Source organism: Cervus elaphus, chromosome 19 (genome assembly GCF_910594005.1).
Source record: "Cervus elaphus chromosome 19, mCerEla1.1, whole genome shotgun sequence".
Classification (NCBI taxonomy): Eukaryota; Metazoa; Chordata; class Mammalia; order Artiodactyla; family Cervidae; genus Cervus; species Cervus elaphus.
In genome coordinates this window covers 50,932,410-50,947,991 of record NC_057833.1, presented here as the reverse complement: position 1 = coordinate 50,947,991, position 15,582 = coordinate 50,932,410, and positions in this window count along the sequence as shown.

Below are 15,582 nucleotides of genomic sequence, written 5' to 3'. Positions count from 1 at the left end.
TTTGCCCACAAAGATCCATCTAGTCAAAGCTATGGTTTTTTCCAGTAGTCATGTATGGATGAGAGTTGGACCATAAAGAAAGCTGAGTGGCGAAGAATTGATACTTTTGAACAGTGGTGTTGGAGAAGACTCTTGAGAGTCCCTTGGACTGCAAGGAGATCAAACCAGTCAGTCTTAAAAGAAATCAAGCCTGAATATTCATTGGAAGGACTATTGCTGAAGCTGAAACTCCCAATACTTTGGTCACCTGATGCAAAGAGCCCACTCACTGGAAAAGACCCTGATGCTGGGAAAGATAGAAGACAGGAGAAGGGGACAACAGAGGATGAGATGGTTGGATGGCATCATGACTCAGTGGATATGGGTTTGAGCAAACTCTGGGAAATAGTGAAGGACAGGAAGCCTGGCGTGCTGCAGTCCATGGGGTCGCAAAGAGTTGGACACAACTTAGCAACTGAACAACAGCAACAATACCTACAACTCATGTAAAAAGAATGCTCATTAGCACCTTTTGTGGGCCAGTGCCCATGTAATTAATCCTTATTGGCAGCCTTAGGGGACAAGGGTGGCACTATTTCACATTCATTTGAGGAAACAATGGCTCAGAGTCAAACCTAGGATTCAAGATTAAATGACTCAAAAGTTGGTGCTCATTTTTCCATGCCGCAGAGCCTTTCAGAGAGCACGTTCTTCATGTGTGTGTTACTGACAACACTGGGCTCTTACCAGTACAGCAGCAGTGAGAACAAATGAAGCCAACATGGAGGGGAAAACAGTACTGTGTATGTGCTAAACATCCTCACAGGTTGCTCTATGAAGGCTTTCTGTGTTATAGATGAAGCACCTGAGGCCCAAAGAAGTCAAGTGACTTAAACACAGTCACAATCTAACCTTTGTGGTGGCACCAGGATTTCAATCCACATCAGCCTTAGAATTCACCTTCTTAATCAACCACCCTATAATATTAAGCTAGGCAACATGGAAATATGTTGAAATATGTAAGGAATATATATACAAGTAATGCACATTACTTTGAAAAGAGGTGAAGTCATGGCTAATTCCTGCAATATAGATGTCCTAGTAAAATTGTTGCCTAAAATCCCTACATGTATAATGGTCAGGACAGATGGTTGCCATAGGTATGGTGAACCTCAGGTGTGCCTTAGATTTTAGGGCAAGGAGGTATAAAATTTATTCTTTCTCATAAAATTAACTCACAAATTAATGATTCTTGATATAGAATGTTAACGCTTCATTGGTATTACAAACCAATGTAAATGTGTTGCAAACATTTCTTTTTTCTAGCTGAAGGGCAGCATAGGTTGACTCTGTGATATGAAAAAATTTCATAGGAATTCTGCTTTAAGTCATTCCTATATCTGAAAATATTAAACAAAAGGTAAAAGGTAACTAATTGCTTAATCAAAAAGTAGTAATGATGAGTTTAGAGCCAGACCGTCTCCCCTGCACCCTCTACCCCACTGGCTCTTCCTGCCACTGGTATGGTGACTTCGGCAAGTCATGTAACCTCTCTGCCTAAGTTTCCTTAGGTATGAAGTAGAGGTAACTGCTTTGGGCAAATTGTTGTGAGGATTGAATGAGTCAATAAATGTAAATCACTCAGAGCTGGGCACAGCAAGTGCTAAGACAACGTTTGCTGCCTTATTGTGGTCTCCCTAATAGGTATTGCTGTTACTTTCAAGATAATAGGCATCTTTATATATATATATATGTTTATTTTTAATTGAAGGATAATTGCTTTACAGAATTTTGTTGTTTTCTGTCAAACATCAACATGAATCAGCCACAGGTATACACATATCCCCTCTCTGTTGAACCTCCCTCCCATCTCCCTCCCCATCCCACCCCTCTAGGTTGATACAGAGCCCCTGTTTGCATTCCCTGAGACATACAGCAACGCAAATGCCCCCAAATATATCATTGCCCATAACTTTTCAGAAATTGTGAATTAAGAAAGGATCCTAATTCAAAAACAAAAACAGATGAAGGATCCTGTTGAAATATTTGGTAGGCCGTTGACCTGCTCTCGCAAGCTCTTGTGTGCAGAATTCAGGGCAGTGTGCTGGGGATGCATTCAAAGTCAGAGAAGGGAATTGAGGGACTGACATTTGCCATATGCCTGCTGTACATCAGGTGTTTTACATACAGGATTTACGTGAGCTTAACAAAATCCATCTGAGGTGAGTAAACAGGATTAAGTTGTCACTTTATAGAACGTCACTCAGCTTGGAAGAAGTAGACTGCTCTCCGGGCCCCCTCAGTGTCCTGGGTGCTGGACCACGTCAGATGGGGAAAGTGCCTCTGGGAACCGCTCCTGCTACAATGTGGCACTGGTACTTTGGCTGCCTCGTCCTTTGTTTTGAACATCCTGTTTTGGTCTAGTGGGTATTCCTGGATGGCTGCCACCTAGTGCCTACAACTCTGCAGGGCCTCCACAGAGTGGAGTGTGTGTGTGTGCACATGGTCTGTGCCTGGCCGGGAGAAAGGGGTGAGGAGGCAGCCAGCAGCCTTCTAGAACAGAATGGAAACATGTAGATGCTGATGATGTGAGCAATTCAAGGCACTCTTCAAACATGCAAACGCAACATGGCTTTCAAGAGAGTAATCTGAAGAGAAATGCGTTCTCCCTGCCCCCTAAAAAAAATCCCATGTGAGCCAGGGAAATGCCTGTCTAGCTAACAGAATCAAAGCAGAGCAGCACAGTTTGCAAAATTGGAAAATAGTTTAAGAGAATAACCAGAGATGCTGACAAACTAGAGATTATGGGTGGATCTACATTGGAAATTGGTTGAGGGGGAAAAAGTGATGAGGCTTCTTTCTAATGAATTCCAGTGAGACTTCTTTATTCACACAGGCCTAATAGGCCGGCAATATGAAAAGGGCCTTGGGGATGAATGTGCACTCAACAAGGGAGGGGGCAGCTCCGCTCTGCTCATTAGAAACAGATGGTGAGGTTTGGGGCTGACAAGCCAGTGGGGACAGGATGCCTACTTAACCCGCAGCCCCAAACAATCCTTTTCTTTCTCTTTGTCTTCTCACCATCATCCTGCCTTTCTGGATCTCTGCTTGCTCTGTGAACCTAGGTTGACCTGCACTCACCTCTCCTCACTCCGCGGACCAGGGCCCTTGATAGAAAAGGGTATCCATCGTGCATGGTTGCTGCTCCTGCTGGGTTGGCAGGAGAAGGACCAAACAAAGGCTGCTTCTGACTTTGGTTTGAAGGTGATCCTCCCACAGATTCCCCTTGGCAATGTGCTTTCACCTCATTTGTCTTTCTGTTTTTGTCTAACATCTTAAAATCCTATTTCAATTGTGTTTATGTTTGCACCATCCTTGTAGTCTGGCACTTGAAGGTAAGATGAAGAGTTGCACAAATGTTTAGTTAGGGAATGCCATTCCAGTGGCCTCACTTGGCTTTGTTCTTGTGTCTGTCTTGCAAAGCAGTGACTTTGCCAGTGAGAAGGGGAGATAGGCTAGAGGAAGACAGCAAAAAAATTTTTCCTCCCAAGACAGAAAGAAAAAAAACCCACCAAAAGGCTTTTTAGAAATTTTGGAACAATAAAATCTACAGAATACTATAGCAATTGGATCTCATTTCATCTATTGTCAACCTTGGAGAGGGGTAGACCCTCTGTTCCTGCCAGGATCATTGGTACTTAGCCAGGTGGGTACACTGAACAAAAGTGCCTCTGGGCTAATGCCACAGCTTTTGTCCCCAAAAATCCAAGCCACTGCAGGAGCTGCACTGATCATTTCTCCCACTGCCTGCTAGTCATGGGGAGAAAGTGTACATGAAAGCTCTTTATACACTGGGAAGTTCATCCAAATGAGGGGGCTTGGTATCCTCTGGTCATCTGTGCCCTCACCTGACCCCAGCTCCACAAGTAACACCAGCGCTTCCACCTTTCCTCCTGACAACTGTGTTCCACGCTGCCTGCCACCGCCAGCGTGGCCCAGCCGTGTCACCCCTCCCTTCTGGACACGGTGACCTGTACGGTGTTCCCTTCCATGTGGCGTTGTTTCAGTCTAGGCAAATTCAAATGCTGTGGCTTTTCTGGTGTGCTCATCCTTGCCAGTGCAGTTCTGTCCAGTGACGGGGAGACCCTGCCCAGCACTGCTTTCGAGCGTGTACCTTATGTCCAGGAATGCTTTCCTGCCCTGTGACGACGCAAGCCCGGCATCTCTTTCTGGGTCTGGGAAGCTCATTTCCTATCAATTAGTAACTCATGGCCAGATTGCCTGTGGAAACATCCATGCTTTATTATGTAAAGACCACAGTTCAGGACATGATTTATCTGTGTGCCTCTCAGGTGATACTCGTTTTAGGAAAAGTTCTGTAAATGTAATTTTGAAAGTCTTAACTTTCAAACGTAGACTTCCCTGATGGCTCAGATGGTAAAGCGTCTGCCTACAGTGTGGGAGACCCAGGTTCAATCCCTGGAAGATCTCCTGGAGAAGGAAATGGCAACCCACTCCAGTATTCTTGCCTGGAAAATCCCATGGATGGAGGAGACTGGTGGGCTACAGTCCGTGGGGTCGCAAAAAGTTGTACACAACTGAGCGACTTCACTCACTTAACGTAACATGGCTACCTGATGAACATTTAGCTTCAGCTTCCTCAGTGCACCAAAATTCACTGTGCCTTCCTGCTAACATCACTACCACCACTAAGTCATCCCCCTGTTGGATGAAATCAGGTCTTAGTTTTAGCGATCTTTGCTTCTTTGCTGTCAGTTCAGTTCAGTTCAGTCACTCAGTCATGTCCGACTCTGCTACCCTGTGGACTGCAGCACGCTAGGCCTCCCTGTCCATCGCCAACTCCTGGAGTTTACTCAAACTCATGTCCATTGAGTCGGTGATGCCATCCAATCATCTCATCCTCTGTTGTCCCCTTCTCCTCCCGCCTTTAATCTTTCCCAGCATCAGGGTCTTTTCAAATGAGTTAGTTCTTCGCATGAGGTGGCCAAAGTATTGGAGATTCAGCTTCAGCATCAGTCCTTCCAATGAATATTCAGGACTGATTTCCTTTAGAATGGACTGGTTGGATCTCCTTGCAGTCCAAGGGACTTTCAAGAGTCTTCTCCAACACCACAATTCAAAAGCATCAATTCTTCAGCGCTCAGCTTTCTTTTTTTGTTTTTGTTTTTATTTTTATTTCTTTTTAATTTATTTTTATTAGTTGGAGGCTAATTACTTTACAATATTGTAGTGGGTTTTGTCATACATTGACATGAATCAGCCATGGATTTACATGTATTCCCCATCCCGATCCCCCCTCCCACCTCCCTCTCCACCCGATTCCTCTGGGTCTTCCCAATGCACCAGGCCCGAGCACTTGTCTCATGCATCCAGCCTGGGCTGGTGATCTGTTGCACTATAGATAATACACATGTTTCGATGCTGTTCTCTCGAAACATCCCACCCTCGCCTTCTCCCACAGAGTCCAAAAGTCTGTTCTGTACATCTGTGTCTCTTTTTCTGTTTCAGCTTTCTTTATAGTCCAACTCTCACATCCATACATGACTACTGGAAAAACCATAGCTTTGACTAGGTGGACCTTTGTTGGCAAAGTAATGCCTCTGCTTTTTAATATGCTGTCTAGGTTGGTCATAACTTTCCTTCCAAGGAGCAAGCGTCTTTTAATTTCATGGCTGCAGTCACCATCTGCAGTGATTTTGGAGCCAAAAAAAAATAAGGCCTTTCATTGTTTCCCCATGTATTTGCCATGAAGTGATGGGACCAGAGGCCATGATTTTAGTTTTCTTAATGTTGAGCTTTAAGCCAACTTTTTCACTCTCCTCTTTCACTTTCATCGAGAGGCTCTTTAGTTCTTTGCTTTCCGCCATAAGTGTGGTGTCAACTGTATATCTGAGGTTATTGATATTTCTCCCGGCGATCTTGATTCCAGCTTGTGCTTCATCCAGCCCAGCGTTTCTCGTGATGTACTCTGCGTATAAGTTAAACAAACAGGGTGACAATATACAGCTTTGACATACTCTTTTCCCTATTTGGAACCAGTCTGTTGTTCCATGTCCAGTTCTAACTGTTGCTTCCTGACCTGTGTACAGATTTCTCAGGAGGCAGGTGAGGTGGTCTGGTATTCCCATCTCTTTAAGAATTTTCCACAGTTTGTTGTGATCCTGTCAGTGAGCATTAAAATGGTGTTCAGAACTCACTCTATATAATAATGATGCTCTTGCTAATTAACATTCTAGTATGGATGTGCTTTTGAAAAAAGTATAAACCTTTGGGAGAAACAAGCATGTTCTCTGGATTAGCTCAGTGGAGATGGAGATGGGAAGGTGTGAATTGTGTCCTTTGTTGTCACCGTGTGCCCTGGGTGTGTGCGCATGCCTGGGTGTGTGATTTCAGCGCCTGCCGGAGGCTTGCTCTCCACCACCCACTGCAGGGTGGGAGGTTCATTTTGCTGGATGTGCAGCCAGCCAAAATACTGTGATGCTGAGGTTTGCAGCAAAGAGAGGGTTTATTCCTAAAGCAGTCGAGCAAGAAGACTAGAGAACAAATCTGAAACCTGCTTCGCCAAAAGCAACTGCCTTAGGGTGTTTATGAGATAAAGAAGAAAGAAGCAGGACAGACAGGCGTGGGGAGTATGGGGAGAGGTGATTGGGGAAAGGTGTGGTAACTGATGTTTTGTGCAGGCGTAACTAGGCTACCAGCCTTGGTGTGTTCTGAGGATGGAATTTTCAGCCCTCTGATATCAAAACGTCACTGAGCGGGTGCTCACGTGTGCCCAGTTGAAAGATTGGTGATCCTGCCTAGTCTTAACCAGCTCAGCTTGAATTGGACACAGCTGACTCCTAACTAAACTGAACTAGGCATAGCTGCGAACATCTTGTTTTTTAGGCTATGTACCCCTTGGAAGAAGGGGTACAAAGAAAACATGCAAGTTTTCAAACTACCTTATTAGTGAAAGCAGGAGAAATGCATTTAACCCATGGTTTCAGTTCCCCTTAGCTTTTGATCATTCCTCAGTCTTGGGGGAAAAGGGGCTCTTACTGAAAAAAACTTAGGTCTGCTAGCCCACAGCACAGCATAGTCAAGCTGCTGACACATGGTTGTGGTAGACAGTACAGCATTTACTGCAGGGTGCCCAGTAAGAACAGGCAGCTTGTGTGCAAATGACCTAAACTCCCTAATGGCTTTCAGGGAAGGGTTTTTAAAGGCAACATTTGGGGTGAAGGTTGTAGAGGGCATGACCTTCTGCTGATTGGTTGGTGGTGTGGTAACAGGCTATCATTTCAGGAATTTTAATCATCATCCTTCTGGTTCCAACCAGTACTTGTTCTGCTGCTTGTGGTCAGCAGGTAATCACTATTGTCCTCTTGGGTAGGAGTCTTAATTTCTTCAGAACAACTCAAAGATATGCATCAAATTGTTATATATATATATATATGTATATATATATATATATATATCCCTTGAGGAGGACCTAGGTAAGACTGTTTTGTTTAAGCTATCATTACTTAACTTGCTTCACTGCTTTTACTTGGTTTCTGCTTTCTCTCACTTCCATACTTAGTAACTGCTTGAGTCTGCTCTTCGGAACTCAGGGAAGGCCTAGAGACTAAAATCTTTTATCTACAAACAGGCAATGAGGGACACAAAGGGGCTTTTGTACCCAGAGTGGCCCTGTTGAGTAATGGGGTCTGGGGTGTCCTGAAGCTTTAATTGGCCTGCTAGTAGACAGGGCCCAGATGGTCACAGAGTAGGGTCTGGCCTGCTGTGGATGGACTGGGTTTGCAGGCTGCAGGGCTGTAATTTTCCCCTGTCTGATGTCTGCTCCCTGGTGGGGGAGGCTGGTTTAAGGCAAGCGTAGGCTTCTTCTAGAGTGGGGCTGGTTCCTGCCCAGTGATGGATAGAGCCGGGTCTTGGCCCTCTAGTGAGCAGGACTGTGTCTATGGACATGTCTAGAGGTGGCCATGGGCTCAGGAAGCCTTAAGGCAGCCTCTCTGCTGATGGGTGGGACTGTGTCCATACCCAGTTAGTTGTTTGGCCTGAGGCAAACTTCCCTGATAGCTCAGTTGGTAAAGAAACCGCCTGCAGGGCAGGAGACCCCAGTTCAATTCCTGGGGCAAAAAGATCCACTAGAAAAGGGATAGGCTACCCACTGCAGTATTCTTGGGTTCCCATTGTGACTCAGCTGGTAAAGAAGACCTGGGTTTGAACCCTGGATTGGGAAGATTCCCTGGAGAAGGGAAAGGCTACCCACTCCAGTATTCTGGCCTGGAGAATTCCTTGGACTGTATAGTCCATGGGATCGCAAAGAGTCGGACACGACTGACCGACTTTCAGTATCCCAACACTGGTGCCTACAGATTGTTGTGTGAGATTCTCTTTTCTCTGCATCCTTGCCAACATTTGTTATTTGTGTTCTTTTTGATGAGGGCTGTTCTGACAGGTGTGAGGTGACATCTCATTGTAGCTTTGATTTTCATTTCCCTGATGATTAGTGATGGTGAGCATCTTTTTATGTGCCTGTGGAACATCTGGTATATTTCTTTGGAAGAATGTCTATTTAGATTTTCTGCCCGTTTTTTAATTAGTTTTTTGATGTTCAGTTGTATAATCTATTTATATCTTTTAGATGTTAACCTTTTATTGGTCATGCCATTTCCAAGTATTTTCTCCCATTCAGTAGGTTTTCTTTTCATTTTGTCAGTGGTTTCCTTTGCTGTGCAAAAGCTTTCGAGGTTCAATTAAATCACATTTATTTTTGCTTTTGTGTCTTTGGCCTTATGAGACAAATTATAGCAATCTGTGGAGGGTCTATGTTAGAGTATTCTACCTGTGTTCTCTTTTAGAAATTTTGTGGTTTCAGGTCTTACATTTAGGTATTAATCTATTGAGTTTTTTTATAGGGTTTGAGAATATGTTTTAATTTCTTATACATGTAGCTATCCAGTTTTCTCAGTACCACTTTTGAAGAGACACTTTCAGTGTATATTCTTGCTTCCTTTGTTGTAGATTAATTGACCATAGGAGTGTGGGTTTATTTCTGGGCTATCTATTCTGTTCCATTTATCTATGTCTTTTTCTGCTAGACCATACTATTTTGATTACTGTAGCTTCATTGTATAGTGTGAAGTCAAGAGTGTGATTCAAGCTATGTTCTTTAAAAATTGTTTTGGCTGTTTGGGGTCTTTTGAGCCTCGGCTCATTCAAATTATTCCTTAGATGTGCATCTTAATTATATAAGTCCAGCATCCAAAGCACAACATACATCCTATTTTTCTCCATACTGAGTTTCCCTCAGCACACACCATGGGAGCAATGGGCGGTAGCTATGGTGACTGGTAGCTTGATCCTTGAACTGGAATGGCAGGCAACATTCCCTTTTCACAACCTCAATAATCAATACCACATATCTGCCAACTGTCGAGGCCTTCACTGGTAATCAAACCAATGGTAGATAAAAAGACATACCCTGAAGGGGTACACAGAATGCCAGACATTAGACTCCTAGGAGACAGTCTAGTTAGGGATCTGTGTCTTACCTTTACTTATTGGACTTTCTCACCATTCTCAGTTTGTCTCAGATACCTAGATGTTAAACATGGAAGTGACATAGACTGGGAAAAATAGGTACTGTTTCTACTTTTTTTTTTTTTTTTTTCAATCTGAGGACCAAATTTCAACTTAGTCAATAAAACAGGGGACAGGAAATTCTGTTGACTTGCCTAAGTTGTTATGTTATATCCAAGGACTTTTTATTGTAAGTCACAGTGACATTAGAGATGGTTGAAAATTGATAACAGGCACAACCAAGGGGTCAACATGTGAAATACAGAAAATAGTTTTGGATGACATATCAAGAGCTTGAGAGATTATCTGCTTTTGACAAAATCTGAGAAATTCTCATCATTGTTCTTTTAAGCCTGGAAAGTTAGAGACAAAGAGAAATCAAAATAAAAGAAAATAATCATTCTGGTAAGCTAGCAAACTATTTATACTGCCTTCTGAGAAGTTTCACTTTACAAAGTTACCACTGCAGCCATGCTGTTCACCTCAATTTCTTTCCTGTAGCTTCCTTCTGAAAAGCAACTTAGGAACCGTTAGGGGTCCACTTGCCCACTTGGAAAAGCCAGTGCCAGGGTCTGGAACAGCCACGTTTTGATGATCTCTGCCAAGGTTGTCTTCTACTGCCTGGTTTCTGTTGATCTTTGCAAGATGAGCTTACCATGAGTATGATGAAGCCATGTCTTAATTCTCTTCCTCTTCACTGTGGAATGGGACACAAGTAGCACTTGTAAGGTCCAGTCCAGCAAGTATGGAACTGGTCTTCTGGATGTTTATTCTTCCAAGGTTTCAATAGGACCCAATCTCCAGAATAGACACGGTTGACAAGAAGCAGGTAATTTCCAGCAAAGGCCCTCCTACAAAGGTCCTCCTGTTGTCTCTGAATGGACATAGATACCAAATCTAGGATTTATTTCTTGCAATAGGGCTTTAACCTCAGAAACTTACAGAACAGCAGGAAAATACTTCTAAACAACCAGTTTAAGTGTCCAAGAAAACCAATAAGTGCCTGAGTACTCTAGTGGTTCTTCAGCATCATAGTAAAATCAACCTGCCAGTCTTTGAATATAAACTCAGTACTGATAAAATGATCATACTAGACTACCCAAAGCAATTTATAGATTCAGTGCAATCCCTATCAAATTATCAATGGCGTTTTTTGCAAAAAAAAAAAAAAAAAAAAGTTTGTATGGCAACACAAAAGGCTCCAAGTAGCCAAAGCAATCTTGAGGAAGAAAATGGAGCTGGAGGCATCAGACTCCCTGACTTCAGACTATACTGCAAAGCTACAGTAATCAAAAAGTAAAAATATGGCACTTGCACACAAAAACAGAAGTATCAATGGGACAAGATAGAAAGCCAAGAAATAAATGGTGGTCACCTAATCTATGGCAAAGGAGGCAAGACTATATAATGGAGAAAAGATAGTCTCTTCAATAAGTGGTGCTGGGAGAACTGGATAGCTATGTGTTTTTTTTAAAAAAAGTGAACCATACATAAAAAATAAACTCAAACCTAATGTAAGGCCAGACACCATAAAACTTTTACTGGAAAATATAGGCACTCTTTGACATAAATCACGACCATATCTTCGACACACCCCCCAAAGCAATGAATACAAAAACAAACGCGACTGAAAAAAATGTAAAAGCTTCTGTACAGCAATGGAATCCATAAATAAAATGAAAAGAGACACTTAGAATGAGAGAAAATATTTGCAAATGAAGCAACTCACAAGGGATTAATCTCCAAAATATATAAAAAGCTCATGCAGCTCTATATATTTAAAAAAAGGACCTAATCAAAAAATGAGCAGAAAATCTAAATAGACACTTCTCCAAAGACAACATACAGATGGCCAAACAGTACATGAAAAGATGCTCAACATTACTAATTATCAGAGAGATGCAAATCGAAACTACAATGAGAATATCACCTCACACTAGTCAGAATGGCCATCATCAAAAAGTCTACAACAGATGCTGGAGAGGATGTGGGAAAAAGGGAACCCTTCTACACTGTTGGTGGGAATATAATTTGGCACAACCACTGAGGAGAACAGTATGGAGGTTCCTTAAAAAATTAAAAATAGAACTATCATATGATCCAGCAAGCCCACACCTGGGCATGTATCCAGAGAAAACTATAATTTGAAAAGTTACATGCGCCCATGTTCATTGCAGCACTACTTACTATAGCCAGGACATGGAAGCAACCTAAGTGTCCATTGACAGGGGAATGGATAAAGAAGATGTGGTACATACATACAATGGAATATTGCTCAGACATGAAAAAGAACAAAATAATGCCATTTGCAGCAATATGGATGGACCTAGAGATCATCATACTAAGTGAAGTAAGTCAGACAAATACCAAACGATATCACTCATATGTAGAATCTAATTCTTTTAAATGATACAAATGAACTTGTTTAGACAGATTTACAGATATCAAAAACAAACTTATGGTTACCACAGAGGGTATAAATCAGCAAAGAAATAAATCAGCAGTGGGAAACATAACCTGCTAGGCAAAACACCTATAGCAGTCAGAGTAGCTCCCAGTGATTGCATATATTCGACAATGTCTGGTTTTTTGTATCAAGTTTCCTCCTGGTCTAAACTATTTCTGGAAAATAGGAATTGTCTCCCATAGAACATTCCATAGGGGCTCAATTGGAACTTGCTTCTAGGGACTGCTTTCATTCAAAGCAGGGCAACTGGTAAGACCTTATTCCAGGGAACTATAGCTAAAATTTGTCAAGAGACTTGTCTTTTTAAGATTATAATTCATCTTTCCTTTTGCCAGTAGATTAGGAATTACATGCATGGACTTTCCTGGTGGCACAGTGGATAGGAATCCATCTGGCCAATGCAGGGGATAGGAGTTGGATCCCTGGTCTGGGAAGATTCTACATGCCACACAACAACTAAATCTGTGCATGACAACTACTGAACCCGTGTGCCTAGAGCCTGTGCTCTGCAACGAGAGAGGCCACTGCAGTGAGAAGCCTGCACTCCCTGCAATTAGAGAATAGCCCCTGACCTCTGCAAGTAGAGAAAGCCAGCATGCAGCGATGAAGACCCTGCACAGCCAAAAATAAAATAGGTAAAAAATAAATATAGCAGTGTGTACATGTCAAAAGAAAAATTACACGTTTCATGGCAACCTCAACGAAGCTTTCAAACTCCAGATACTTGAGTTGCTATAAAGGCCCCTCCACCATCACTCTGAATGGACAAAGAGAACAGAAACCTAGGAATTCTTTCTTTTAGTAGGGATTTTTCAACCTCAGAAGCTTTTTCAGACCAGCAGAGAAATGCTTCTCACCAGGCAGTAAAAGGGTCCACAAATACTAGTAAGTACCTAAGGTTTCCAGTTACTCTTGGCCTCACAGTGAACTCAGCCTACCAATCTTCTCCTAGTCCAGCACTTCTGGTCTCAACATCTTTGATTGGCAGTAACCCAGTGATAGTGTTATTTAGCACATACAGTGTATTTCTGTATCACCTTTTGAATTGTCCTTTTCATGTTTGGTCCTATAGTAAATTTCTGAATCCACTGCAGGGTGGATCTCTCCCATTGTGGATGCGCTTATGTAAATAATTTGTTAGATCTTCCATAAGGTGTTCAGGGGCAGGCACCTTGCCTTGTCTATTCTAAACCAATCCTTCTTTGTTGTACCTTTATAGTCAGCCTCCTGAGAATAGCCAGGAGGACTCCAGTCAAATCCCTATTCACTAGCCCCTTCTGAGTTTTCAGGAGACTACTTTGGATAACATTTGTCAAGGGTAAGGGCCCAGGGGTTTTAGTCCTAACTGCTAGCTTTTCCACGTGAACTGCTAGATTATTCCCTCAAGCAGTCAGACAACCTGATTTCTAATGCCCTGCACAGTGGGCAACAACCAGTTGTTTTGACTCTCTGACAGCTTCTAAGTTTAAAATTTCTTGGCGTGTTTAGTTTCCTTCTTTTCTGCAGTTAATAGTCCTTACCCCAAATGGCCCAATGGACTTGGGCCACCAATAAAGCATATTTGGCATCAGTGAAAATCGTTATTTTCTTATCCTTATTAGATGGAGGGCTCTCACCAGGGCTGTGAGCTTCCACCTTTTGAGTGGGGCGTGCCTCGCAAGGGCTTCAGCTTCCAGTGCCTCTTGATGAGTCAACACCACATACCAAGGCTTACATTGGCCCCGGTCCCTAAAGCTGCTTCCATCTGTGAACATCCTGTCAACTTAAAAATTCACAACCCAAAAGTTGATAATTATGTTGAGGGCAATACTGAGGACATAGCCTGGGGTATAGTCTCTTGAATAGCTCTGAGGGGCTGTACTGAAGAGGAAAAGGAGGAGCCAGGACATATAGGAGTTTTTGCAGGAAAACATGAAAACAAAAACAAACCAGGTAGTCAAACATTGGAAGAGTCACTTAAACAGACATCTCAAGTTTTGCACTTTTCTTTGTATAGGTGCTTAGTCGCTCAATCATGTCCAACTCTTTGTAACCCCGTGGACTCTAGTCCTCAGGCTCCTCTGTCCATGGAATTTTCCAGGAATTCTGGAGTGGGTTGCCATGCCCTCCTCCAGGGGATCTTCCCAACCCAGGGATGGAACCCAGGTCTCCTGCATTGCAGGTGGATTCTTAACCATCTGAACCACCAGAGAAGCCCTTTCTTTGTATGGGAAGATGCAAGAGTCTGGGCTCGTTGAAATCATCCCTTTGATATGCACCATAACAACCTGTCCTGTTTTTTTCCATCCTGAATCCCCTCAGGGTGCACAGTCAGGGGCAGCTGCAGTGGCTGATGGCTGCAACGTTGGTTGTCTTCTTTGTCTGTAGTAGAGACTGCTTTCAGAGTAATATTAGGAACGTTACAGCCTTTTTGCTTATTTCCATGGTGCCATAACAGTCCCAGTTTGACCACGCAGGGTCAAGAAAACTCCTCTGCCGTATATGGACAAGGAGCTGATGATGGAAGTTTGATGTCTACTCAAGAATGAGGAAGGGGACTTCCCTGGTAGTGCAGTGGCTAAGACTCCATGCTCCCAATGCAGGAGGCCAGGGTTCAATCCCTAGGAAGGGAACCAGATCGTGCAGGCCACAGCTAAGACCTGGTGTAGCCAAATAAATAAATATATTTTTTTAAAAGAATGAGGAAGAAGATGCTCTTATTCCTCCCCCACCTTTTATCTATTATAAAACTGTAGCCCACTAAGTTCTCGGTGGCACGCCCTTTCCTGCCTGCTTATATCTCTCTCAAGCGTCCTATACTAATAAATTATTTCCTGCCTGACCCTTTGCCTCTTGCAGAATTCTTTCTGCACTAAGACAAAAGAACCTGAGCTTCATTTAGCCCTGAGATGCGTTCTGGGGTTTTGGCAACCTATGCTCTGAGTCCCAAGACTAGTTGTGTGGTTTTATGAGGAAGTACCATCCAGCAGTACTGTTAAATTTTTGTTTAACTTTTGTATCTAGATCTTCCCATTTGAAAGCAGAAAACTCTTGGGATTCAAAAACTTAAGGGTATACCCAAAAAAGGCGTTCTTTGAATCCAAAATGGTAAACCAACAAAAATCTCCAAAGTAGTGAGCAGAGTGTATGGGTTAGGCACTGGATGAATATCTTCTACAGTTTGAATAATCGTTCTTTGGTTTGTGCACAAACCAGTTTGTGTCTGGTTTCTGACCAGTAAAATTAGAGTTCTAGAAGGTGACAGGCAGAGGTGTATTAAATCATATTCAAGGAAGGCTATTAGCAGGGGTTGACTTCCACACTTCCCCTGTTCCTTTAATGGGTAATGTTTTTAAGTTTGGGAGTTTTGCCCCAGAGCAAAGCCTAACCTATAGAAGTATAGCTGTGTTTGTTCTCCCTGCCTCCCATCCATTCACATCTCTGAGCTCACCTTCTGCCATCTCTCTCCTTGGATAGTTGCTAGATGTTTTCTTCAGGGTCAGAGCCATAGAGCCTGCAATGTGCAAGCCTGCCCTGGTGGTATTTTAATATCCATTCTTGCAGGTGCAAAG